The sequence below is a fragment of the Oryctolagus cuniculus genome, chromosome 18 (assembly GCF_051225735.1).
Source record: "Oryctolagus cuniculus isolate XC-2025 breed Fujian yellow rabbit chromosome 18, ASM5122573v1, whole genome shotgun sequence".
In the NCBI taxonomy this organism is placed as follows: domain Eukaryota; kingdom Metazoa; phylum Chordata; class Mammalia; order Lagomorpha; family Leporidae; genus Oryctolagus; species Oryctolagus cuniculus.
The window spans coordinates 17,843,291-17,870,925 of record NC_142884.1 but is presented as its reverse complement, the minus strand read 5'-3'; the positions used below and the strand labels follow the sequence as shown (position 1 = coordinate 17,870,925).

The following is a 27,635-nucleotide window of genomic DNA, read 5'->3' as shown; positions in this document are numbered from 1 at the left end:
CTCCACTATGTCCCCTGTGTGATCTCAGGCCCCTACCTGACCCTACCTATGCACACACCTGCCAGACTACATAACCACTCCCCTTTGGGGAGTGAATAAAAGGCCTGGCCCGTGGTGGGCCCTGCTCTTTTTGTTGTCCTTGTTGTGCACTCTTGTTGCCCCCTGGTTGCACCGCGCCTCTGGGCTCCAGCCCTGCCTCTGCTTCCTGTCTGCATGCTCGCTCCACGTGGCTCCTGGCTTGCTCTCTACCTGGTATGGACGCAACTGCAACTTAGCTTCTACACTTCTTTCTCCCCTAATTAAAGCCCTCACTTTCCAATGCATTTCTCTCACTGAATACAAATGCTTAACAACTTAAAAAAATAAATATAGCTTGGAATAATATTTTGGATGGATGAGTATTTGGGTTAAATAATCAAAATTAACTTCACCTGTTTTGTGTGTGTTTAAACGCTAAAGCTGCTCATGTGACTTGTATTTTTACCAGATAGCCTCTTCCAGCTCATTGCTGTCTAGTGGGGGCCTGATACCCTGCTGGACTGAGAACCTCCGAGCGTTAGGACCCCCCTCTGTTTAATTTCTCCTGTGTCTTTTTTTTTTATTATTTTTATTTATTTATTTTTTTTTTTTGACAGGCAGAGTGGACAGTGAGAGAGAGAGAGACAGAGAGAAAGGTCTTCCTTTGCTGTTGGTTCACCCTCCAATGGCCGCCGCGGCCAGCGCGATGCGACCGGCGCACCGCGCTGATCCGATGGCAGGAGCCAGGAGCCAGGTGCTTTTCCTGGTCTCCCATGGGGTGCAGGGCCCAAGCACCTGGGCCATCCTCCACTGCACTCCCGGGCCACAGCAGAGGGCTGGCCTGGAAGAGGGGCAACCGGGACAGAATCCGGCGCCCCGACCGGGACTAGAACCCGGTGTGCCGGCGCCGCTAGGCGGAGGATTAGCCTAGTGAGCCGCGGCGCCGGCCTCTCCTGTGTCTTAATAATCACCCAACTTGGCATAGGCCAGGGACTTAATGCATGCTTGTTGAAAACGAGGGCAAAGGAATGACCTGCTGCCCCTCGCCCAGGAAGAGGGAATGTGTGCTTCACAGCTTCTTATTTCCTGGAAGACGTGGCCTGAAGCAGAAAGGGTACTGCCCAGAGAACCTTGCAGTTCCAGTCAGTTCCTCAGTAACCCTCATGGAGGAGGAATGGCAGTATCCATCAATTAAAAAAAAAAAAAAAAAAAAAAAAGCTGGACACTTGTGTCCGCAGGTGGAATAAATCCGGATCCCCTTTCCTGGCTGTAGGTACTCAGCAAACACTAGTTACCCTCCAAGTGCGTGATCAGCGAAGGAACGCCCTGCTCGTGGGATTCGGGCCCCCGGGGAAGCCGGAGCTCTGCCGTGGCCTCGGCAGGGCAAGGACGACCAGACCCGGCTCCCTTCACAGCCGGGGGGCGCCCCAGACCCGCGCGTGGGCCGGAGGGTGGGCGGGGCCGCGCCGTTTACCTGCGGCCGGATTCCCCGCAAGAGACGGGCGCAGTGTGCGAGGCGGCACTTAGGAGCTCCTACGCGCAACAGACCTGGAGGGAGTGCCTGAGAGGCTACCTCGGGGATGCCGCGGAACGACTCCGAGAGAGCGGTTAGTCGCCCAACGCCGCGCTGGGCCGACTGACCAAGACGACGGGAGCGAGCGCGCGTGCGCGCCCGGCGCGAGACCCCGCCAAGCGCGCGCGAGCGTTCGAAAGAAAGAAAGAAAAAAAAAAAAAAGCCTTTCCCGTGGGGGCCCGCGGAAATTTAGGCCGGAGTCGGCTGGCGAGCGCGCGTGCATGAGCGCGCATCGACGCCCTCTGCCGCTCTTCTCCGCGGGGAATCGACCGCACTGCTCTGCTACCCCCGTCTCTCCCGAGGCTCTTGCTCTCGGGGTAACTAACTCAAAGAGAGGAAGGGAGAAGGCCTACCGAAAGAAGGAAAGAGGCGGAGAGGAATAAGGAGAAACCACCCCGGTGGCGTGAGGAGCCAGGTTCCTGGACTGGAGCCTGCACAAGACACGCCCCCATTCCTCACGCCCCTCGGGGCTGCGGAAGTGCTCTGGAGCGGCAAGGAAGGCGACAGACTACCGTTCCCAGAAGGCGGTGCGGTGGTACGCCTACAACTCCCGGCAGCACTTGCGCACCAGGCGCTGTTCAATTCGCGGCCTCTGAGGGCGAAACTACAGTTCCCAGGAGGCTTCGCGCGAAGCGGCTTGGAAGTGGGCAGCCTGGAAGTCACTCGGGCCACCGGAGCTGGCGGCGTCTCCAGCGAGCAGCGCGGGGCCGGACGCCGCGGTTGTGAGGCCCGCAGGGCACGCAGCGGGGACGCCCAGGTATGTGGCTCCAGGTGCTGGAGCGGCCTCGCGAAAGGGTGGCGAGGAATAGGTGGCTGCTTGGACCCTGAGGGTCAGCGCGGGCGGGCGACCAGGCGGACGGCCGGGTGTGGGTACCGGGTGTTGGGGGGCGGCGGCGCCGGGATTCACGCCCTCCGGACCCGGCCGGACTAGTGCCCCTATGGCTCAACTTTCCAGACGTGCAACCTGGCGCCGTAGGGAAGAGCCTGGAGTCAGGGGGCGGTGGGTTCGCATCCCGGCTCTGCTGCTCGGGAGCTGCGACCGCGCTGAACCTCAGTTTTCCCTTTGCTAAAACGGGGAAGGAGAGTGATGGTCTTCTGCCTGGGATTCTGTTGAAATGTTGAGATCCGACCGAGCATATGGCACATACAAGGCACTTATTATGGGTTGGCTTTATTGTCAGCTCCCGGAGAAAGGGGGTGACGATACCGATTGCATAGGGTGGACGGTTAGGTGAGCCGTGTGTATTGTAAAGAGCCAAGTTCGTAGTTAGCACTCACTGCAGGGTAGCCGCCTGAGTCGACAGAGCTTTGGTTTGGGAGGCAGAGACCCAGTTCAAATTTAGGCTCTGGCATTTAGCAGCTGTGTGACCCTGCGCAGCTGACTGCACTTCTCTGTGCCTCGCTTTCTCTGCCTCTGTAACATAGGGGCTTTAAAATAGCAGCCACCGCAGCGTGCTCGGAGGATGTAGTGAGGAGACTACGTGTAAAGTGCTGAGCACAGCAGCGGGCATAATAGCGCTCAGCAAATGGTACAATTTATTCCGCGTTTTCCCGGCGCCCCGCAGACCCTCCGCGGGTGGAACGCTGGTTGGAGTCTTGGTGTCCCCAAAGGACCGGACTCAACTGGTCCCGTTGGCTTCCCCTCCTGCAGCCTGAAGTTCTTCATTTATAAAATGAGATAACGCATCACCCTCGGAAGGTTGTGGGATTTGCCGGGATTGTGTTCCTACTCCAGAGGCAGCTCTTCTGTAGGGGCATTGCGATCGTTCTGTGGTATTCTCCATCTGGCCCAGGCTCTGCCTGGCCGTGGGCTGGGACGTGACAGCCCTGAGCTCCCCCACACGTTTGCTCCCAACCTCAGTGTCCCCATCTGTGAAATGGTAGTCGGAGGACTTGCATGCCAGCGTTGTTTGGATGATTCCAGGAGGTCGTTCTTGTTTAGCACTGAGCACGGGCCTGACACCGGGTAATTTTTGAAATGTTGTAAGTGTGCCTTTGTGTGATGGGCCTTTTTCTGCTTCTGTTTGCACCTACAGTGCCCAGTGGGGACAAGGTTAATGTTGCCCCCTCCCCCAATTCTTACTCATCAGCAGTTAAATTTGGGAACAGTGGAAGGGCCCAAGGAGAGGAGATGCTGACCTGCTGTCAGCCCCCCACCCCCAGCCCCACGCCCCGTCCCTTCCACACCAGGATGTTCATTCATTGCAGTGCTGTCTCTGTCCCAGTGCTGCCAGTCCCTGTGTGTCTCAGCCACACCAGCCCCCTGGGTTCCATCTCGAGATGCGGAGACTGTACTTCCTCTGTGCCCTAGATGGCTATCCTTGGGGCACTGCACACTGAACATACCCAACCTGAACTCCCCTCCGCCGCCACACCTACTAGTCACCATCTTAGCAAGTGGGCCAACACTGAGCAGGTTGCCCAGACCAGAAATTAGGAAGTCGCTCTTCTTCCCCAGCCTTCCCACATCCAGTTGAGTGGCAAGAAGGATGGAATAGCCATTTCATTGGCCTATATTGGTCTCGATTATGACAGCAGGGAAAAATGCCCCTCAGCTCCTGGAGTGGCCTTTTCAGATAAGCTTGAGTTGTTTCTCTTAAATTGCCAAGGATTAACATAGGCAACCATGAGTAGCATGTGCATTAACCAGGGGCAGAGAAGAGCACACATGCAAGGCCACAGATGCGGCAGAAAGGCCTGGCTTCCAGGGGACCCGTTGCTACAGTTTTAGCCTGGTAAAGATGGGCTGAGTGGTTAATTTCTTTCTGAAAAATTATACTGTGTCAGCGGGTTCGAATATCCTGTACGGGAAGATGGCCATCCCAGGCGTTTCAGGAGGCAGGCGCACACAGCTGAGAACAGGCTGGGAAGAGGATTTATTAGGCCTCCATTAGGTTGAATCTGTGCTCAGAAACCTGTCATTGTGATTTTGTCTGATGATGGAAACCTGTGGTTTCAAGCAAATCTGTGATGGCCGCCAAATTTAAGGTTTTTCTTTTTTTTTCCCCCCCTGTGTTTTGGGTTTTTTTTTAATCCGAGGAACTAAAGCAGTGTCTTAAAAAAAAAAAAAAAAAACTATTGGTTGGTCTCAATTGTTAGTGACAACAGCACATGGTTTTTAGGAGGCTGGAATAGTCTAAGAGTTTAACGTGAGCCTGTTTTTGCAGACATTGCAGTTGTTAGGTGGTAAATCAAAAATGAAATTTAGAATGTGTGGTGACTGGCCCCTTTTGCTGCAAGATATTAATTTGCTGGTATATTTCAAAATTAGCTTTAATAACTTAAACTCTAAATGTATTTATATATTAGGAGAATGCAATAGTCACTTCCTTTAAAGTATCTCTTTTTCGCTGTTAGAATGAAAGGATGTCGGATCAGTTTGTGTGCTTGTGTTTTCTTTAAGATTACTTTTTAAGACTATCCTGGTCATGGCCTTTACCTGTTTGTATGTGTGTGTGATTGGGTTGAATTTGGCTTACAAAAGTTGCTTACAAGAAACACATAATGTGTGTCCTGGCACTTTGTAAAAATTTATAATTTTTTATCTGTTCAATATAAAATTTAAAAATTTTAAAGACTTATTTTATTTGAAAGAGTTAGAGGTAGAAGCAGAGAGAGGTCTTCCATCTGCTGGTTCACTCTCCAAACAGCCGCAGCGGCCTGAGCTGAGCCCATCCAAAGCCAGGAGTCAGGTGCTTCTTCTGGGTCTCCCACGTTGGTGCAGGGGCCCAAGGACTTGGGCTGTCCTCTGCTGCTTTCCTAGGCCATAGAAGAGAGCTGAATCAGAAGTGGAGCAGCTGGGACTTGAACTGGCACCCATATGGGATGCCTGGCGCTGCAGGTCAGGGCTTTAACCTGCTGTGCCACGGTGCCAACCCCAAGAAAAAAATTTTAAATGTGTGCCGAACAATGTAGTGATGTTAAGGGAAAATAAGTGCCATCCCCAAGCCCCTGCTTTGAAACCCCTTGCCCCCGGAGATAACCATTTATTCAAAAAGTGTGTATTAAGTATCTGCTGTCAAGCTTCAGGGATTTCAGGGTGAGCAAAACTGACACGCGCTTTGCTTTGGCACTTAGGATGAGTGTTTTCCATTTTTTTTCTGTGTCCATATTGATATATATTTGCATATGTCAAATTATTTTCTTCCTCCTACACCATTCCCAAATAAAGGAAGAGTAGAGATCAAGCTGCACATACTTGTAACCTGATTTTTTCAGGTAACAATTGAGTGTATCTCATCAAGTCATTACATAAAGATCTAACTCATTCTTTTTAAGAATGTACCCATATTTTTTTGTATGGCGAGACAGTATTTTATCTTATTGTTTCCCTAGTGCTGGCCATTTAGTTTGTTTTGGAGATTTCTTTTCCCTTAGCAAACACACATCTACTAAGCATCCTGAATAGCATCAGCAGTGTGGCATAGTAGGGGAAAACAAACTCCGGGGCTGTGTGGCCTGCAGCGTTCAGGATTCAAATGCTCTGTACTAGTTGTGATACTCAGGCAAGTCATTTGTCCTTCTGGGCCTCCGTTTCCTCATCTAAACATGGAAATGATACCAGTACCTTCCTCACGGAGCAGCTGTTGAGAGAGGATCCAGTGAAATCCGCTGTGTCAGGCTTGCAGGGCAGGGCCTGGTATAGCTGTTACAGGTGATCTTTCAAACCTGGAGTCACTCCGAGCTCTGTAGGGCAGGGCTCATAGAAGACTCAGAGCCGTAATTGAAAACACCAGGTAGAAATAAGAACAAGTTACAAAGCAGGGATCCAGCGTGGTGATGCTAGAGGTCTGGGGGGAGGGACCCAACTGCCCTGGAAGGAAGGGAGGAGATGAGTGGAGAAGGGAAGTAGAACAAGTGAGGTGGGCTGGCCACTGGCCCCGGTGGCGTGCGGGGCTGGTTGTGAAGCGTCCATGAGAAATACCACTCCTCGTATTTGCAAGAAATGTGTAATGGTGGGAGGGCGGCTTAGGTGGCAGACAGATCTGAGTGGCAGGGACCCAGGTACTTGGGCCATCAACTGCTGCGTTCCCCAGTGCGCCAGTAGGGAGCTGGATCCAAAGTGGACTAGCCGGGACTTTGAGCCCGCACTCCGACACGGGATATAGGCATTGCAAGCCACGGCCTACGCTGCTATACCATGTCCACTCCAGGATCTTTTCTCCTTGGCAAAATGGCTTTGATAGTACTCTTCACCTCATGGTTGCTGGAGACTGAGTAACATGTCTACAGGACTTCTGTGCATCAGGTTTCCAGTAGCCCTTTTATAATTAGCTGCTGCTCCTTTTTACTGTTCTTGAGTTGACGAACAGCACTAAAGTACGCCAGGTCCTGCTCTGGGCAGAAGGGATTCAGCAGTCACCAAGACAGATCAAGATCTTGCCCTCTGCGGATTTGCATTCTTGTTGGGGGAGAAATGCACTAAACAAGATAATTCTTTCACATGGTTTAAAGTATGATGGAGAAAATAACAGGGTAAGAGTAGAGAAAGTGGCTGATGGAGCAGGATGGTGGTGGGGGAAAGGTGGTTACTTTCACTCAGATGAGTAGGAAAGCCATCTGCAGGGGAGTCACATGAGCTGAGACCTGACTGAACAGGAGGCACCGGCTGGACCACGAGAGGAACATTCCAGGCAGACGGTACAGCAGGTGTCAAAGCCCAGAGGCGGGAAAGAGTTTGTCACAAAGACAGTATCACTGTGACTGGAGAGGGCTGAGTTCCTATTTTTCCAGTTCATGCTACTTGGCTTTTTGTAAAATAATAATAGTAATGATAGTATCTAGTATTTACTCAGGCTGGACTCTTTGAGCCCTCCCCACCTTTCTCAGTTAGTCCTGGTAACAGGCCCGGGAACCAGTTCACTTTCTTGCACTCACCTTCCCGGTAAGGATCTGACTCCATGCTCTGCCGCTCACGCCAGACTGTCTCTGCCTGGCCCTTTACTGGGCAGAGGCAGATTGAGGAAGCGGACACAGGGTTGGGTCCTTTTCCACATTCATAGGCGTGCAAGGCACTGCAGGCTCTGATAGCTAATCCGTGTGGAGCAAGAGTCGTCTGGAGCTGTGTGGCATCATTTACGCTGACAGTAAGACATGACAGGACCGAGATCTGTTGGGATGGCTCTTGGTTGTTTTGGAACTAGAGACCTGTTTCAAATAAAACAAGGTTGACTGCCTGGCTGCAACACCAGGTACAGGTTACCCTGATTGAAGGCGTGGAGTCTAAGGAGAGTGAGCCGGGAGCGCCTCATCCAGGTGAGCTTTGTGAGGAGACTTGGATTGGCAGGGGAGAGGCTATGACATGCACCAGGCCAGCTTTCTGGGCTGTTAGACTCACTGCTGTCTAGCGATTCCAGGGAAGACGCCTGGACCTGAGGGGGCCCTGTGACCCATGTCATTTTGATTTGGTGCGGCTTAGGCCTTATTTTGAACACAGGCAGCCTTGATTAGATGGGAAGACGGTAGTGGGTGCTTTTAAGGGCAGACGTATGGAAAGCAACTGTGGTCCATTCACCTGTGGAGCATTTCTTCCTCCTGGCCTGTGTGCCAGGCACGAGACTAGACTCTGACAGCACAAAGTTGTGTAAGACACTGGTTCTCAAGGGTCTACAGTGGTGGCCTCCGTTGGAAATATAAAATGAGCCACTGAGGAAGACTCCTTATGAAATTGAACATTTTCTAGTGGCCAAGTTTTACTTCATTTAGAAAAAAAAAGATTTATTTATTTGAAAGGCAGACTGACAGAGAGAGAGAGATCTGTCTGCTGGTTACTCCCCAGTGCTCTCATCAGCCAGGGCGAGGCCAGGCTGAGGCCAGCAGCTCCTTCTGGGTCTCCCACATGGATGACAGGAACTCAAGTCCTTGGGCCATCATCTACCGCCTCCCATGTGCATTAGCAGGAAACTGGATTGGAAGTGTGGGGTAGCTGGAATTCAAACCAGGCATTCAGCTGTGGGATGCCGGCATCACAAGTATTGGCTTGATCTGCTGCACCACAGTGCCCACCCCTAGTGGCCACATTTTTAAAATAAATAATTGCAATAAGTATAGAGAAATAGGTATTAATTTTAATTATTTAATCGGAATATTATTTCAACATGTAAAATTACAAAGTAATTTTTTCACGTTAAGTCTTCAGAAAACAGTGTGCATTTTATACTTGTACCACCTCTCAATTTGTACTGTCCACATTTCAAGGGTTCAGTAGCCACATGTGGCTAATGGCTCCCATATCACATAGCATGAGCCTAGGGTGTGAGCCTCACATGTAAATCAAGGGTGATGATTCACAGGCGTAGATCAAAGATGCCCTCCGTGGGTTATCTTGGTGAAGCAGGGTGGGTGAGTGATGTTTGGTGTCAACAGGTATAGCTAGCCTTATGCTGCTGTCCATCACAGGCACCATACGGGCCCAGCACTGTGCTTAACGTTGGTGTGTGTTGCTCGTGTCCGAAGTGGCAAGGACTGTGGTTATTCCTGTTTTCTAGGTGTGGAAGCTGAGGCACGGCAGTGAGGCTGTTCGCTCAAGGTGAAGTGGTGGGGGCAGAATTTGAGCTCAGGCCCAGAGCTGATGCGTGTTTCAGTCTCTGTTGCATATGCTGCATCACAGTGATTGAAGGGGCCGGGGACTGCATTTGGAGCAATGCAAACTGTAGTCAGGACTTACGCACAATGAATTCCCCTGTCAGCTTTAATCCCCAAATTTATGTTGGTGCTATACTGGTTTGAAACCTGAGCAACTGACAGATCCACTCTTTAAATTGAGCTGTAGGTTTCCAGAGGGCTGTCTTTGGGGACTGAGGAGGAGGGTAGACTGGGAGAGTGAGGAAGGCAAAGAAAAGGCGCAGCCTGTTTGAAGTTTTGTTTCTTTTTCTTTTCTTTTTTTTTTTTTTAAGATTGATTTATTGCCTTTTGGACCACTTATTTTGAATAAAGGCCCTATCAGAGACAATGAGGAAAAAGCAAAGATTGATTGATTTATTTATTTGAAAGACAGAGTTAGAGGGAAAGACAGATCTTTAATCCACTGGTTTACTCTCTAAATGGCCGTAACATCCAGGGCTGGGCCAGACCAAAGCCAGGGGCTTCATCCAGGTCTTCCACATGGGTGCAGGGACCCAAGCACTTGGGCCATCTTCTTCTGCTTTCCCAGGCATATTGGCAGGAAACTGGATTGGAAATGGAGCAGCCAGGACTCTAACTGGTGCCCATTCCAACGCTGCAGGCAATGGGATAACCCACTGTGCCACAACATTGGCCCCTGAAGTTTATTTCCAAGTGGCGTCTTTGCACACGAAAGCTCTGTCTAAGCTTCTTTGTGCTTGTGGATTCTGCCCCTCCTGGCTATGGCTGCTGGAGCTGCTGTCAGTTCCTCCCGTGAGCTCAGCAACAGTGAAGCTGGGTGTGTGTCTTGCCCTTGCTCGGATGCAGAGACTTTGCTGTGTGGGTTTCCTCTTTCGCCCTATGGGAGTCATTGTTCTAGACTTTTCGATAACCTCGTGCTTAGGGTTCCGCACATCTTGGGAGCAGGGTGGAGCTGAGCTTTCTACCTAGAGAAGTCAGTTCTGAAGGGTCTGAGTTTATTCATGTCCCCAGGGGGTGATTCGTCACTGGTACCTCCTGCTGGACAGTGCCTAGCATGTAAGAGAAGCTCAGGTGGTGTCTGCTGAGTTCATGGTAGTCAGTGTCCTCGCGACTCTTAATCCTGTACACGGCACTGTGCTGAGGGCTTTTGTGTAATATTTAATCTTTGTGTCTACTCCACACGGTAGGTACCCTTGTTATTCTCACTTCCTGTATGAGGACACTGAGGTTCAGAGAAGTTCCAGTCGCAGAGCTGGTTAGTTCAAGGCCAAGGATTCAGAGTCTGGGCTCTTGTACCCTCACTGAGTGAACAGACAGACAAACGGGGTGGGGAAGCAGGACTGTCCACTGGTCTCTGAGCTCCTGTTCTGGGGGAGCCCCGGATCGGATCCCAGTGGAGGCATGGAGGCGTTCTGTGATTCTGCCACCTGTACTCCTCTTTTCTTTAAAAAAAAAAAAAAAAACGAACTAGGTATTTGGTATTACTGAGAAGCTCTTAGAAATTTTTCAGGTGTGATAATGATATTGTGGTGTGGTTATATTTTAGAAAAAAGTCCTTTAAGATGTACATTCTGGAATACCTAAAAATGAATCGTTGAAATGTGTGGCATTTGCTTCAAAATAATAGGGACAGGTGGGGAGTGGAGGGGACGTGTGTGTGGGAGTAAATGAGAGATGCCATGAGATTGGCCGTGAATTGATAACCGCGGAAGCGATGAGGGCTCATTGTATCCTGCGTATGTTTGAGACGACTCCTCATGAGAAGTTCGAAACAAGTAAACATTGCATGTACGTGCTGCAAGCGCGAGTGTATGTGTGGGGGAATTCTCTGCCTCTGCCCAGTCCACTTACAAAATTAATGTTTGTTTTTTTCCCCCTCATTGTGTGAGTCCAGGGTTTTGGAAACCACGTAAAACAGGTGTCCAGCAGCAGTGAGAGCACCTGGCCAGGCACCCGTGGCCACAGGCTCCCTCTGCTTGTCTCCTCACAGGCCACAATGGCAGTGGCCTTGGAGTCGGTTTGCTGAGGCCACCCGTTGTTTCTCTCCACCTGACTGTGGGGCTCCGCCCACATTTTTTCCAAAGACTTGTTTCAACAAGAGGCCTCAGCTCCTCCCTTGATCCTCCCCTTAGGACGGACACCCAGCCTTCCTCTCTTCTCGTGCAGAACGAGAATCCAGCACAGCACTGCAGTGGGAGGCAGGGAAGGTGCCCCCTTCCAGTTCTGACTTCTGACAAAAGAAGGGAAGGGGCAAGATGCAGCTTGTGTCGGTGCCTCATGTGGTGGCGCGCTCATCAAGCCAGCAGCTCGCGCTCCTTTACAGCGGGCGCACACTCCCCACCATTCCCATAAAGCAGAGGCTCCCGTTGTGTTTGTTACTTTGGGATCTGTAACTTCACAGCAAATCTGTGTGGTACAGTCCTCATGTGGCAGGAGCAGGACAGGAGGGGCACGCTTGGGGGTTTCTGCTGCTCGTCTGCCTCCCACAGGTAGAGCGGCTGACGTGAGCAGGAGCACTGGTTGGTGCGGTCCCGCAGAGCGCTGGTGCCGTGCGCTCCATCTGATGATGAGCAGTGGCCTTCAGTGCCCGGCTTCTCGGCCCCGCGCTCTCGCTTGGCAGGAGGAAGTCCCACAGCCCCTCCAGCTTCCTCCCACTTCTGCCCCCAGCAGTCTCTTCATCTCTGACCCTTGTGTTTGTTTCAAAGGCCTCTCTCGGCAATTCTTTCAGGTGACTCTAGCGTGGGGAGAACGTTAGGAGCACCGCCTCCAGTGGAGGTGGCTTGACTTCTGGGTTTCCCAGTGTGACTGCATGTCAGACTTGAGGATGGTAAAGGCCCTGCACGGCTGATTTTTAAACTTACTCATCCAGCAAGTACTCGCTGAGCTGAGCACCATTCTAGATAGGAGGTTACTGCAGTGAGCAAGAGAGACAACACTTCTCGCCCTTCTGGGGCTCACATTCCACTGGGGGGCAACTGAGTGAAAAAGCAAGTGTACTGTCATAGATGGCAGGCAGCGTGAAGGGAGCGACATTCCGTGGGGAAAGGGGATGTGAAGTATTAGGGTAGAGGGTGCTGACATTTTAGGTAGGGTGGCTTCAGGACTGGCCTGAGGGCGGTGAGGGAGGGTGGGCACTGGGGATGTCTGGGCAAAGGGAGCAGCCCTGCAAAGGCCCTAGGGTGAGGGGCTGGGTGAGACTGAGGGACTCACAAGAAGGCCCAGGGGGCTGGGCACAGTGAGTCAGGGGAGAGTGGGAGTAGCAGAGATATGACAAGTGTGCGGATCTCTTAGGGTCCAGCACAGATTTGTCTTGTCTTTGAGGTGGGAAGATATCACAGGGCTGGTTGATTTTTATTATTAAATTTTATTGAAGTTTGAATAGTGTGTGTTACAAAGGAACAAAAATACAGCACCCAGTTTCCTTCCCCCAGAGACTACCACCATCCCAGTTTCTTGCTGGTCACCAGTTTCTTGCCATTGCATTATTTGAGTGAGTTTCCTGTTTTATATTAGATTGAAGCACATGAAATGGCTTTTTTTTTTTTTTTTTTTTAGATTTATTTATTTGAAAGGCAGAGTTACAGAGAGGCAGAGGCAGAGAGAGAAAAAAAGAGGTCTTCCATCCGCTGGTTCACTTCCCAGATGCCCGCATCGGCAGGAGCTGTGCCGATCCAAAGCCAGGAGCCAGGAGTCTCCTCCTGGTCTCCCATAAAGGTGCAGGGGCCCAAGGACTTGGGCCATCTTCTACTGCTTTCCCAGGCCATAGCAGAGAGCAGGATTGGAAGTGGAGCAGCCGGGACTTGAACCAGCATCCATATGAGATGCTGGCACTGCAGTCAGCGGCCTTACCTGCTATGCCACGGAGCTGGCCCCATGAAATTGCCTTTTTTTAAAACAGTCAAGAATGGTTGAATGTTGACAATTTTATGAGGTTTGGCCTTACAGCTTCCTTTCAGAAGCAGGAGGAATTTGACCAGTGCTTTCTGGCCCTAGGCGTTGGTGGTCAGAGATAGGGACCTCCTCCCTCTTCCTGCAGCCCGCCCTTCCAGGGACAGCCCAGCAGTGTCTGTGATACCAGGGAGTGAAAAACCCCTGGCCCACTGGTAGCCCCAAACCTGGCTAGCTGGTAAGCCTGACAAGAGGCTGTCTCTTCCTGCTAGGACCTTCCCTGGCGGATGCATCTTGGTGCCACCAGATCACAGCTCCCAGAGGGACTTTGGCTGGGTGTTGGAAATGAGTGCCATGGTGAGGCTGCTCTCCGGTAGACAAGACATCTGGACATTCTGGATCAGCAGCTGAGCAGAGCTGCCTGCAGAATACACAGCTTGGTGTGTCCCTGAGGGTACCTGCTGTGACTAGAGCTGCTCAGGCCGCGGGAGGAGGCACAGGGTGCCGTGATCTGGCTGTGGGAGAAAGACTTTCAGCCCTTCTTGTTTGTCACACTCCTGTGCTGACCAGAGAGCTGTGTGGCACCCCAGGGCACTGGGCCTCGTGCGGGTCCAGCTCTGGGAGAGCTGGTCAGGAATGGATGTCAGTTGGAATGCCTTTGACCTCAAACAGTGGTCATGATAGCAGCAGCAAACAGGTGATTAATAGAGCATCTACTATGTGCTAGACACTACCAGGATCTTCACAGGAAGTGAGTCGTTTTTGTCTTCCGCCAACCTTGTAAAATAAATGCTTTATCTGCAAAAGGAAAAAATAAAAGTAACTAAATTTAAATAACATGCTGAAGGTCACTAGCTAGAAAATGGTGCTGACACAATTTGGAGCCGTGCAGTCTGATCCCAGAAGCCGTGCTCTTACTGCTTAGGCTCTGTGAGCCGCTGCAGTGGTTCTCAGACCTGAGCGGGCACTGGAATCCCCCAGGGGACGTCCTCAGATTGCTGGGCCCCACTCAGAGCTCCTGAGTTGGTAGGTCTGGCTGGAGAATTTGCATTTCTGACAAGCTTCCAGGTTTAGGTTCCTATTAGGTGCTCCTAACCTATAATAGGAAGCCCAAATGAAATTAGCCTGAAATAAGATTTATGATCTCATGCAAAAAATCCGTAACTGGGCATTATAGGGGTTGACTAAGCAGTTCCACAATGCCTCGAAGGGCTCAGTCTCTCTCCTTTGTGCAACTCGGCCATCCATGGTATGTTTTCTGTGTCCTCAGGCTCCTGTGAGACCACAGTGAGGTCTCCACTACTCCAGTCGGCCCAGCTCGACAAGGGTATATCCACCAGCTCACTCAATGTCGCGTCTGTCTAAGAGTGAGGAAACCGGGCTGGATCTGTGGTGCAGTGAGTTAAGACACTGACTGCAGTGCCAGCATCCCCTATGGGAACCTGTTTGAGTCCCGGCTGCTCCACTTCCAATCCAGCTTCCTGCTAATGGCCTGGGAAAAGCAGTGGAGGATGGACCAAGTGCTTGGGCCCATGTACCCAAATGGATGGACCTGGATGGAGCTGGCTTTGGCCATTGTGGCCATCTGGGAAGTGAAACAGCAGATGGAAGATCTCTCCCCTTCCCACCCTGTTTCAAATAAATAAGTGTATCTTAAAGACATGAAACCTTTTATTGATCATGGATGCCCTGATTCCCCTCATATATCATTGGCCAGAATTGTGACATGTGACCATGCCAGACCAATCATGAGCAAGAGTCGTCAGGGTTACTCTCTTGGGACTGAGGCTGGAGCCAGTCGTACCTGAAGTATGTGGCACTGGGAGGCGAGTGGCTATAGGAATGAAACCAGAGTTCTACTTGTACTTAGGAAAGGACCTAAGGTTTTTTTTTTGTTTGTTTGGTTGGTTGGTTTTTTTGGGGGGTGGGAGCGGTAGATGAAAAGAAGGATAGTAAGAGTCTTTCTTAATATTTTTCCTTCAGCAGTTGAGAATTTCAGCTGTGACCATGAGCTGGTCGATTACTCCCTGTTTCGAAGGCAGAAGCATGGACCTGATTCAGTCTGAGGGCAGCTTGTGAGAACTGCAGCTGATGGTTGTTGAGCATTTTTTGGGTCAGAGCCAAGTGCTCACTATAAATATCATGACTGCTCACCTCCATCCCATTTTACAAATGAGGAAGCTGAGGCACAGTGTGGGCCCCTGCCTGTCCTCATGAGATCATCTAGCCCGAACCACGAAGCTGCTCCGGCTGAGTTGACCCAGTCCCACAACTTCTTGCTGTATGACTACCAGCCTGTGAGTGCTGTTCAACTCTCTCGTGTGTGAACTGGTAGTGCTAAGAGTCCGTCCTTAGCAGCTGTGAGGGTTAGACGTCATCCAGGTGAAGTGCATACAGCAGCGCCTTTTGCACAGTGAGCACACAGGTTGTGGCTGTTGTTGCTGTCAGCTGAAGCCATTCAGCTCTGCTCCCGAAGCTGGGTGGCAGAGTCCGGCAGCCGTGTTTAATCATTAAGCTATAGCTAATGCCCTGGCTGCATGCGCAGAGGAGCCCACCCCTGGGTTGAGAGGTTGTGAATGGAGCAGCCAGGCACAAGCCCAGAGCAGGGGCTGCTGTGGGCACGGATCCAGGCCTGGCTCAGTCAATGAACAGGTGGCCGGTCCCTGAATCCGAGGTAACAGGCGAACCTTCTTTTGTTGTCTTTGAGCTTCTGTGAAGCCCATTCAGACTCCTCAGACCACGTGTCCGATGAGTAAGGTGTCCTTTTATTTCCCTCCCCCAGAGGGACTGTTGGCAGAACGGCCTCTTGGGTAGTGTGCCTGTTCATGAAGACCAGCCATCTCGTGGGGAACTCCGTTGGCTGGCGTGTTCCTGCAGCTGTTGAATAAGTCGCTGTTAGGAGCTGGCACGGCAGGTTCCCGTTTCCGCATTCCAGACACCCACAGCGGGGCTGGGGGAGGCACCAGTTGAGATCGCTCTGGAGAGCCCAGGCAGGTGGCCTTCGCCTTGGGAGCACCTGGGACAGGAGCCGCACCCGGGGCTAACCTGGCAATCACCTGCCCATCTAGTGATCAGGGCTGTGTTTGGGACGTCTTTTAGGTGAGTGATGTTTATTAACTTTGGTAGTGACTTGTAGAGAAAGTTAATACCGTGTTTCTTCCTTTCAGGAATTAGGCTGTTGGTTCTTTTGTTTTCTTTCCTTTTCTCCCCCCTCCCATGAAATGTTTACCTGTCTGTTCCTACGAGTGGAGAAAGGGTGGGTGGAGTGTTGAGGGAGTGAGAGGAAAATGGAGGACCTTCCTCCCTAGAAGAGGACTTGGTGACCCTGTTGAGCTCTTGCTGGATATGAACTTGCGTGCCATGGGCTGAGGGGCATTCTAGCCTGGTACGGACGAGCTGTGTGGTGTTGGGTGAATCCTGTTCACTCCCGGGCCTTAGTCTCCTCCTCTTATGAAATAGGAAATAGCATGCAATGAGTCATATTTGTAAAGTGCTCAGAGGCTGAGCACAGAGTGGTGCTCAAATGTCAGCTATCCCTGTGCCCCACCCCACACCCTACCCCCACACCTGCTAGTCCCTGTCTGCCTTATGTTGCACTGGACTCTTGTTCCTTCCTCAGGGCCTTGGTCCTGGCGATTTCCTCTGCCAGGACATTTGCCCCTGCATCCCCAAATCTCCTTCTCTCCTTCCTTCAGGTCTCTGCTCAGGTGTTAACACCTCAAGGAGGGCTCTCTCCTTATTAAATAGCACCTTCCCCATCATTGACTAGCCCTTTGTGCTGCTTCAGTGTTTTTTATGGCTCTTTTTTTAAAAGATTGATTTTATTAGATATATCTTCCATCTGCTGGTTCACTCCCCAACTGGGGCTGGGCCAGGCTCAAGTCAGGAGCCAGAAACTCCATCCAGGTTTCCCACCAGGTGGGTGCAGGGGCCCAGTTCCTTGGGCCACTTTGTGCTGCTTTCCTAGGCACATTAGCCGGGAGCAGCTGGGACTCAAACTGGTGCTCATGCAGAATGCTGGCATTGCAGGTGGTGGCTTAACCCACTGCACCACCACACCAGCTCCTTTCATAGCATTTATTACCACTTGACATACAGTTGTTATCTGTCCCCTAACTGTAGACTCCATGGAAGCCATGGGGACTTTTGTCTCTGCCCTTGTAGAACAGTTCCTGGCATCTGGTAGGTACAGGAAGTATGAGTTGATGGTATCAGCCACAACACTGTCAGGATGGGTTGCTGGCCCCCTGTGGGGTTTGAGCAGGAGGTCGTCTTATCCAGGGGCCTGCAGAAGTGGGGAAGGTAACAGACTCACCTCCCTTTGGTCCCCTGGGAGTTTCCTGGGATTTGTCTGCAGCACCAGTGCTCTGGCTTCCTGTGTTCCTGTCTGGCCCCTTCAGTCTGGGCTGCTGGGCTTTTGCAGTGGCTTATCTGGGCAGCCGGGCACATGTGGAATGGAACGGAAGGCCTTGGCCCTGCTAAGTGTAGAGAATGCCAGATTACTTTAGGCAGGAAAGGCTCTATGGAAGACACCACCCGTACGTACTCATGTGTATGGGAGGCCGACTTTCTCTCCAGGCCCTGTTTGGTGTCCTGCAGCAACAAGATCGGAGAATGTCTGGGACATAAGAATTAACTGGCCAGGCACAGTTTATCGGTCTCCCCTCTTTTAATAGGCAATAACTCTTGCTCTGTGGCTGAGCAGGTTTTAATTAAATCGTGAGCTCGAAGAGTCTGTAATAGCTGACATGTCCTCATTGGTTTTCTTGCTCCTGGTGTCAGCAATTGATTCTGTAAAAGTATCCTGGGCAGGGCTTCCCCAGGCTCCAAAGTCAGTGGCCTTCTTGGATTTCTCACGACTGGATGGGACCTGGAGAGGCTGAGGTACCAGTGGACTTTGTGCACTCATGGGGCCTTTGCTATTTTTGAAAGCCCCGCCTTCTGATTCTGGCTTCCTGCTGGTGTATACCCTGGGAGGTAGCAGGTGATGAATTAAGTACTTGGGTCCCTGCCATCAACATGGGAGACCCAGATTGAGATCCTGGCTCCTGGCTCCTGGCTTCAGCTTGGACTGTTTTGGGCGTTTGGAAAGGGAACCAGCAGATTCTTTTCTCTCAAATTTTTAAAAGTATGCAATGCAGGCTGGCGCCGTGGCTCACTAGGCTAATCCTCCACCTGTGGTGCCGGCACACCGGGTTCTAGTCCCGGTTGGGGCACCGGATTCTGTCCTGGTTGCCCCTCTTCCAGGCCAGCTCTCTGCTGTGGCCCGGGAGTGCAGTGGAGGATGGCCCAAGTGCTTGGGCCCTGCACCCCATGGGAGACCAGGAGAAACACCTGGCTCCTGCCATCAGATCAGTGCGGTGCGCCGGCCATAGCACGCCAGCTGCGGCAGCCATTGGAGGGTGAACTAATGGCAAAAGGAAGACCTTTCTGTCTGTCTGTCTCTCACTGTTCCACTCTGCCTGTTAAAAAAAAAAAAAGTATGCAATGCAATCTAATGTCTTTTTTTTTTTTTTTTAAAGGTGTGAAGTGTTTGTGTCCTTTGAACTCCAAGTGCAGTAGTTCTGGGCTTGAGTTGAAGGCCCTTTGGGAGGCCATTTCACATAAAATTTGAGTCCCAGCACTGCCTAAGCTCTGGGCATAGTGCTTATTTTCTCTGGACCTGTTTCCTTATCTGGTGTTATTAATTAAATTAGAAGTTGCAGTGAGATCAGGTGACTCAACACTGTGTCTGGTGCGTAGAAACCACTCAGTAAATGAGGATGAGAATCGTTTTTATGAGTGAATTTCAAGACCTCTCCCTCTTTTTAAAGATTTTGTTTGTTTGAAACACAGAGTGACAGAGAAAGAGGGAGAATCAGATAAATCTTCCACCCACTGGGTTATCCACCAAACATATGCAATAGCCAGGGCTACACCAGGGTTACACCAAAGTTGGGCCCAGGATTGCTTGGGCGGGCAATCATCCGCCGCCTCCCAGATGCATGGAAGCCTAGAGTAGGCTGGATGCTAACCAGGCATTCTGACATGGGATATGGGTGCCCCAGGTGGTACCTAACCCACTGTGCCACAAGGTTCACCCCTCAATTCCTTTTTAGTACTTTTGGTCCCTTCTTTGTGTTCTCCTTTCTCTTTCCTCCTCTCTGCCTCCCTGTCAGCATCCTCCCACAGTGCTTTACCCACGGTAGCACTCTGGTACTGCACGGATCTTTCCACATTTCGTCATGGTTCTGTAATCTTAAGGAGGACATACTAGCCTTAAGGGGTATTGCTACACTGTGCTGCATGTTGCCTTTCTCGCGTTGGATGCTGTATGGAAGTACCTCCAGGTCCTCAGGTGGTCGGTGTGGAGCGCTGTCACATTTGATGTGCGTTCCCTTTGTTTTTAGTTTTCTTTTTCCAAACTATTATTTTTACTGATAGCCTTCTTTAATTAGATTGCAGGCATCCAGCCTGCTTATCCATCTTGTTAACTTAAGTTCTAGGCCTTTGAGAACGAATGTGAAGTAGTATTTTAGTATAATGATGCCTCTTGTCCAGATAGGAGCTATATTTTCTGAGGATTCTCGCCAGGTCCAACACAATGATGAGCCATCTATTTTAACTGATTTTTAATTGTAAAAATAATTAGTAAATTCATCATTTGTACCCAGATTAGTTGTATGTAATGGGTATTTATTTGAAATAAGAAGGAAAGCAAAGGTTCTTTTTTTTTTTTATTAACAATCTGTTGAAAATCAGAATATGCAGGAGATTTGTTGGGGTTTGTTGATTGGCATCTTTCTTTTCATTTTAGTTACAGAACGTGTTTGTTATTTCCAGATAGGGGTTTGTTCTGGTTATCTGTTGCAGCACCACCAAATGTAATGCTTTCCCATGACAACAGCATTTTATTTCTCAGGAACCTGGTTGAGGCTCAGCTGGATGGCTTTTCTGCTGGTTTTGCTTGAGGCCCGTTACGTGATTACAGTCAGGTGGTAGACGGGGCTGGAACATTCAAGTGGTTTTTCCTCAAATGGTGCCACCCCGCGAATGACTTGGGCCCTCGTCTCCATGTAGTTTCAGGACCTCTCCTTGTAGGTGGCCTTGCCAACCGGGAGCTGGACTACCATGTGGCAGCCCGGGGCTTCTTAGGCCTTCTTTAGGCATGGGGCTTGAGTCGGCCCCACATCACTTCACCTCACTCTGTTGGTTGCAGTGAGTTATAATGTCTGTTCAGATTCTGTGGGAAGGATGACTCAGGACTGGAGTTCTGAGCGTGGTCCACTGGGGGCAATCATTGGGTACTGGCTACCACAGAGTTCATTTTCTCCCATAAGGAGACATGCAGAGCTCAGCAGGATGAGGGGGTACTGCAGCTTACCATCTTTCCAGTGCCCCCGCCTCCTCTCTCTCTGCTTTGTCTCCTCTGGCCTCATGGTCATGTGACAGCTGCTCTGCCTCCTGCCCCATGTCCTTGTTATAGGCAGAGAGAAGCAAAGCTCTAAAGAAGGGAGGTAGCATCTTTGTCAGGAAATGTAGGTCTTCCCTGAAATTCTTAGCAGGATTCTGCTTGTGTCTCTTTGGCTAGAACTTCAGGACATGACCACCCCTTCATGCAGGGAAGTCTGGGGAATGCATTTTTTAGCCTAGCTCACTGCCACCCTTTGGTCAGTAAGGAAGAAGGGAGAGAATGGATGTTTGGTTAGGTGTGTACAAGTCATCTGTTCAGATGGCCACAAAAGTGGGTAAGCCAGGCAGTGTGTGCATTCATTATCAACGTTTAGTGAGTCCCTCGGATGGGCAAGACACTGCGCTTCTTACAGAGGCTGTAGGGGTCAGAGAAGTGAACACTTTCAGGGGTCGGTTAAACTGACCAGATCATTTGCAGGCCTTGACCAGATAACTGCTCAGCTCATCTCTCTCCTGTAGATGTCTGAAGTTAGACTGATGCTAACAGTAGCCTGCCTCATTAAGGACTTGGCTTCTGCGGAGGAACTGTCATGAGTGCTTTTCATGAACCAACTCATTTGAGCTTCAGTGGCCCTAAGAAGTCGGCACGGTTAGCATCCCCTTCCTCTGAGAGGTTAAGTCACTTGCTTGCTGTATGTGCCGTGGTGAGGGTATAATGGAACGGAGACACAGTCCTTGCTGCTGTAGCCCTGGAGACCATATGCCGAATCACTGTGCTATACTGCTCTAGTTTGTTTATTACAGGAAACAGTTCTTGTTGAAATGTACATGTAAGTGACAGCTGAACAAAACATAAACTGGAAACCTCTCACCACTCCCCTCCACTCTCACTTCCTCCCTCATTGGTCCCTCTGTCTGTAACTTGTTGTACATTCTTCCTCACCTCTAACTGGAAGTTTCCAGTTTTTAAAAGACGACCTTTGGGCCTATAGAATCATAACCCTGTGTCTGACACACTGGCGTTTTTGGATCATGTGAAAACGTCTATCATAACCAGCAGCCCACGAACCAAGATGTCCCCACGACTAGAACATGAACAGAAGCTTCCAGGTAACTGGGTGCTGCTCTGTATTTTACATGGCTTTCTTCTTAGTGAAAATTAGATTCTATTACTAAATTAAATGGGGATACTAAATATGTTGGAGTTGGCAACCAGCAACTCTTCTGAAATATTCCTAAACATGGTGCTTATTAATGAGCTGTCAGAAACGAGGGTGATCTCTCTAGATCCGGGGTGGGGAACTTTTTGGCTGCCAAAGGCCGTGTGGATTTTTATGTCATTTGTGAGCCATAGAAAATTATCAACTTAAAAATTAACCTGTTACAGATAAATTGAATTCCTTTTTTAAACAAAAGATTTATGTATTTATTGGAAAGGTTGAGTTACAGAGAGAGATGGATGACAGATCTTCCATCTGCTGGTCCATTCCCCAAATGGCTGCACTGTGAGGACTGGGCTAGGCTGAGGCCAGGAGCCTGGGGTTTCATCTGGGTCTCCCACGTGGGTGCAGGAACCCAAGTACTTGGGTCATCTTCTGTTGTTTTCCCAGGCACATTAGTAAGGAACTGAATTGGAAGTGGAGCAGCCAGGACTCTAACCAGTGCATATGGGATGCTGGCCTCACAGGCAGTAGCTCAACCTGCTGTGCCACAAGGCTGACCCTAGATTTATTGAATTTTGAGTCCTACCTGCAATTACCTTGGCAAGGCCAGACCAGGTGATTTTGTGGCCTTATGCAGCCATGGCGGGGCATTCCCCACCCTGCTGTAGATGATGCTCCATTTAATTCTTTCATTTGTTACATATTTACCAAGCACTTGTTTTTTACAGATAGTGTTTTAGGAACTGGGAAGATAGTAATAAACAAAACAAATGAGACCCCCACCCTCCTGGAGCTATAATGCCAAGGAGGAGATAGTAAAGCCACAGATATATAGAAATTCAGCAAGAGACGAGCTGGAAGAGGAACAGAGGAGAATGAATGGGATGAGAGCAAATACCATGCAGCGTGCTCTTCTATGCTCACATCCAGGGAGACCTTTTGGTGAGGTGACGTTTGTGTAAGGTGAAGGCAGGCAGTGAGGGAGCCCTGTGGAGACCGAGGGAGGACTATTTGGGGCAAAGAGGGGCAGTGTGAAGGCCCTGAAGTGAGACTGGGGAGGAGCTTGAGAGGAGTGAGGCGAGGGATGATGCGGAGGGGGGGGGCCTCAGGGCGCACTTTGAGCTTTACCCAGAGTGAGATGGAGCCCCAGAAGGGTTCTGAGCAGGAGATGTGATGCGATCTGATCTGATGATTAGCACTTGCTAGTGAAAGGGATCCTGAGTTGTCTTCTCAGAGTCCCCCAGTAGGTACTCACCTCTAGGCACCTTTTTAAAAAGGTGAGTAGCTTCAAGTATTACTAACTCATGACCCCTCTGATCTTACCTGTATCTACTGCTGCCCACCCCTACGGGATTATTGTGAAGCTAAGTAAATAGTTTGGCTTTTATCTGCAAAAGATAAGAATTCTTTAAAGATAAACCACAAGGCCATTGTCACAGTTAAAATGATTAACAGCAATTGCTTAGATCATCTAGTATTCAGGCAGGGTTAACATTTCAGGTCTTTCCATAAATACCTTGCTAGAATTGGTTTGTTCCAGTCAGGATCCAGGAAGGTCCATGGTTGGGTTTGGTTCACCTGCTTGCTAAAGCCCATTTCATCCGTGGTATTCCCCTCCCTGTTTTGTTCTGTTTTCTCATGGTCTACTTGTTGAGAAAAGTCAAGTCGTTTGTCCTGTATTCAGGTCTGTGATTGTGTTCCTGCTGTGGAGTTTAATGTGTCCTGCTGTCCCTATGTTTCCTGTAGGTGGGTGGTTAGATTTTGAGACCAAGTGAGATTCAGGTTTGAGATGAATACCCCTGTCCTCACCTTGCCACCCTCCTCCACTTTTGTTTCCCCTCAGAGAAGGCAGGACGTTCTCCTGGTGTTGCTGTGTGTGAGAGAGAGAGAGAGAGTGTGAGAGTATCCATAAAGCCTGTCCTCTCTCTGTCCTGGTGGTGGGCTATTATTGCTTAGATATTCTGTGTCATTTGGGGTTTGCAAAAATTGTGGCATTGTAATTCTTTCTCAAACGGGGGCCCATATGGGATGCTGGTGCTTCAGGCCAGGGCATTAACCCACTGCACCGCCCCCAAGGGCTGATAGTTTCTAATCTGCTCATCTTACCCCTTTTGTTGATTCAGATCTTCTGGCTTTGTTTTTGTGTTCATTCATTCAGTATTTACTGGTCTCTGCTACTGCTCACCTGCAATCTAGACTTGGGAATAAACAGATGAACCAGTCCCAGTTGGTTCCAGTCATCTCACTGTGTAGGCCTGGCTGCTTCAGCTTTACCTTTGACCAGGTGGGGCCTTGTGCGTGTTTGTCAGTCAGCGTAGCCAGAGAGACACTCCAGACTGTTGACATTCTCTGTCTCTCTCTCCTTCCCTCCCTGGTCAAGCATTTTCAGACCTCATAGCCTTGGGAGAGTTCCTTCTCTGTGCCAGGGGATTAATTCTTTATGCTTGGGGCAAGAGGGTTTTGAGCATTTGGATTTCTTCTGATCTGCGTCTCCATTCCTAGACAAAAGGACAATAAAGGGCTCTGCTCCACTGGCGGGGTTCAGCCTTCTAGTAGTCTGGCCCGAGCAAGCCCTGACCCCACCACTGTTGTCTGGGTCATAAATTCTTTAGAGTGGTAACACACTTGAAATCATTCGCATGCTTTGCCATCAGTTATGCATTATATTACACAATACCTAAGGACTTTCTTTGCTGCTGGAGATTACATTTGTCCCCTGTGGGGGAGAAGACTCCATGTGCATTGATGTGTAGTTCATTAATTCATTCCATCATTGACATATTCATTCAGCAACTATTTATTGAAAATCACATATGTTTCAGGTGCTTGGGACTGAGCCTGAGAAGGCTCATCCTCCTGAAGCTTGTGTTCAGGTTGAGGGATGCAGAGAGTAAAGTAGTAAACAAATTAATAAGATAATTTCACATGGGGATGAATAATGCAATGACGTTATCAAAACAGCACAGCGAGAGAAACACCTGGAAGGCGGAAGGCTGTCGTGGGAGGTTGGACAGGGGAGAGCTTCCCTGGGGTGGTGACACGTCAGCTGAGGCTGGACTGGTACAAAGGTGCCAGCCTTGCAAAAGATCTGGGGAACAGCTTTCATGGCATAAGGAGCAGCCAGTGCCAGGATACTGAGGCAGAATGAGTTTAGTGCATCAGAGAACAGGCACTGTGGCTGGAGCAGTGGGGTGAAGCTGAAAGGATGGGCAGGGATGAGAGCCTGCTGGAGAGTTTGGCTTGGATTCTGAATGTCATCTCTCATTGCCTGTGGCTACTGTGAGCAGTACAGGTTGAAGAGGTGGTCGTGGGGTGATGAGGGAGGCAGCCCATCCTGGAGTGAGAGAAGAGGCACAATGCAGACCCGAGTGGTGGCCGTGACACTTGAGAGAAGTGTGGGACCCGACAGAACTTGTCAAGGGATCGGTTGGAGTGTGTGGTGGTTGGGGTGGATGGTTTTCCGGGCGGTTCAGGCTGTGATCTGCAGGCCCTGGTTCCCCTTTCCACCAAGACATAGCATGAGTAGCTCTCATTGGAGTAGATTTTTTTCCCCAATTTGCAGACTAGGAAATGGGAGGCCCAAAGAAGGGAAGCCATTACTCCTATCACACAGCTGGTTGGGGTTGGGGTTGCCACCCTCCAGTCCAGCCTCGCTCCCTTGTTCTCCTCAGGCTGCCCCCAGCAGGAGCCCTGTATTGGTATCTTGGGTTTATGAAATCCAGAGGGGATCAAGTCCACATAGGTAGCCTTCCCGTCATCCTCACTAACCCAGACCCTGACACACCTTTCCTTGTGGTATTTATTACAGAGGAGAAAACAGGGACCTTTTGGTTGCTGACATATAAGGAACTGTACACGTGGCCCAGATAAGGTGTATGCGGGCCACGGACTTTGAGCTCCTGAGCCTGCTTAACTGATGGAGCTGAAAGTCTTCTTGCCCATCAAATCCTCCTTATCACCTTCTCCAGCCTTTCCCGTGTAAAGGGAGCTCACCCCACATGGGGTGTGTGTCATACGTGAATGACACAACATTCTCATACAGGAGAGATTATGAGAGAAAAGTCCAACTTCCAGGACAGTATACCTAGAGACTATCTGTAAAATAAACCGCTCTGTGCACAAACATGTGTAATAGCACAAACACCTCCACCTTGGTGTCCTCTAAGAGAAGATGTGACCCGTATCCTGCTCGCATGTGGCTCCTGTGAAAAGTGGTCCTGAGTTTTGTTTTCCCTCTACTCACTGTTCAGCCCTCAGGGGCACTGAGAGACACTGATCATCTTCTGCTTCTACTTGCATTTAGGCCTCATGGCTGGGATTTGATATCAATCGATCTTTTAAGTTCTTCTTTAAAAAAATTTTATTAAAATTTATAGAAGCCTCATATTGACTGTAAATAGTTCAAACAGTGGACCACTTTGTAAAGTAAAACATGGAGGTCTTGCTTCACTATTTTGGCCTGGTGTCCTGGTTTTCCCTCCAGTCCTGCCCAGAGGGAGGTTAAATTCAACCTTCTAGTACTGGTCTGTGCAGTAGATTTTGTTTAAGAGCAGAGTGTGTGGGTTGAAATCCCAGTTTTGCTGTATACTGACTACGGGAACTTGAACCTTTACTTAATCTCTCGATGCCTCACTTTTCCCATCTGCAAAATGGTAGCAGTGGTCCTTATTTCATACGCATGTAAGGATTTAGTGCATTGATGGGCAGCAAAGTGAGAGTGGTATCTGACAGGTGACAAGCACTCACATATCAGTGTTTTTATTACACGTTTGTGTGTATAGCTGTTTTACAGGTAGTCTCTAGGCATAGAGTCCTGCGGGTTGCACTTTTTTCTCATAGTCTGTCTTGTAGCTCTCCCACGGCAGTGGGTCAAGGTCTGTGACATGCTTTGTAATGACCGCACAGTGTCCCATCCTATCAGTGTCCTGTTACCGGACATGCTGATTGTTCCGATCTTTCAGTATCCCAGCTCCGAACATCTCGCCCACAAGTGCCTTTGTTTGCTTTTAGGCTTTTCTTAGGACAGAATTCTGGAGTTGCAATTATGGAAACAAAGTATGTACAAATTTTTAAAGACTTCTGATATTTGTTGCTGACTTGTATTTTAGAAAGACTCTTTAAAAAAAAAAAAAAAAGAAAAGAAAAAGAAAAAAGATTATTTATTTGAAAGGAAGAGTTCCGGGGAGGCGGGGAGGATGGTGACAGAGATATCTTCCATCTGCTGGCTCTCTCCCCCGAATGAATACATCTGGGACCAGGAGCCAGGAACTCCTTCCATGCCTCCCACATGGTGGCAGGGGCCGAAGTACTTGGTTCTGCTTTCCCAGGCACATTAACAGGGAACTGGATCAGAAGTGGAGCTGCCTAGACTCGGATCTGGCTCTCATGTGGGGATGCTGGCATTGCAGGCAGTGGTTTGACCCGCTGTACCACAGTGCCAGCCCTGTGTGTGTGTGTGTGTGTGTGTAATTTTGAAATTTATTTTAATTATTTGAAAGGCAGAATGACAGAGAGGAAAAGAGAAAGAAAGAAGTTTTCCATCTGCTGGTTCACTCCCAAATGGCTGCAAAGGCCCAGGCCAGGCAACTGAAGCCAGGAGCTTCTTCCAGGTCTCCCATATGGGTGTAGAGGCCCAAGGACTTGGGCCATCCTCCACTGCTTTCCCAGGCACATTAACAGGGAGCTGGATCAGAAGTGAAGCAGCTGGGACTCGAACTGCCGCCTATATGGGATGCAGGCGCTGCAAGCAGCAGCTTAACCTGATCTACTACAGTGCCGGCCCCGTGTTCTAGAAAGATTGAGTCCTATTCATCTGAGCGGCAGTCCAGATTTTCTAGATCCTCCTCAATACTGGGCTCAGAATGAGTCTGAATTTTTCGTACTGTGGTAACCAAAACCAACTCCTAAAATTTTCCATTTATTTGACTTCTGGTGAAGTATATCCTGTTGTTTGTTTCCTTGTGAATTACTCCTTTTTTAGGGGGGGCATTTTGTATTATGGATTTGTAGGAGATCTT

At 49.8% G+C, this 27,635-nt stretch overlaps 1 protein-coding gene across 6 annotated transcripts in view; it reads left to right on the top strand.

Moving 5' to 3' along the window:
* The first annotated feature begins 1,304 nt into the window (after nucleotides 1–1,304).
* SIPA1L3 (signal induced proliferation associated 1 like 3) overlaps nucleotides 1,305–27,635 on the top strand; it is a 242,469-nt gene continuing 216,138 nt past the window's right edge. For 2 of the 6 annotated variants that reach the window (XM_008257242.5, XM_008257241.5), the window contains exon 1: nucleotides 1,307–2,348. The gene's annotated coding sequence lies outside the window, so the exon portion shown is untranslated. Of the gene's footprint in view, nucleotides 2,349–4,487; nucleotides 4,580–15,051; nucleotides 15,361–15,857; nucleotides 16,163–27,635 lie in introns of those variants that run through there. The other 4 variants (XM_089319239.1, XM_089319237.1, XM_089319238.1 and 1 more) reach the window with 4 other exon arrangements.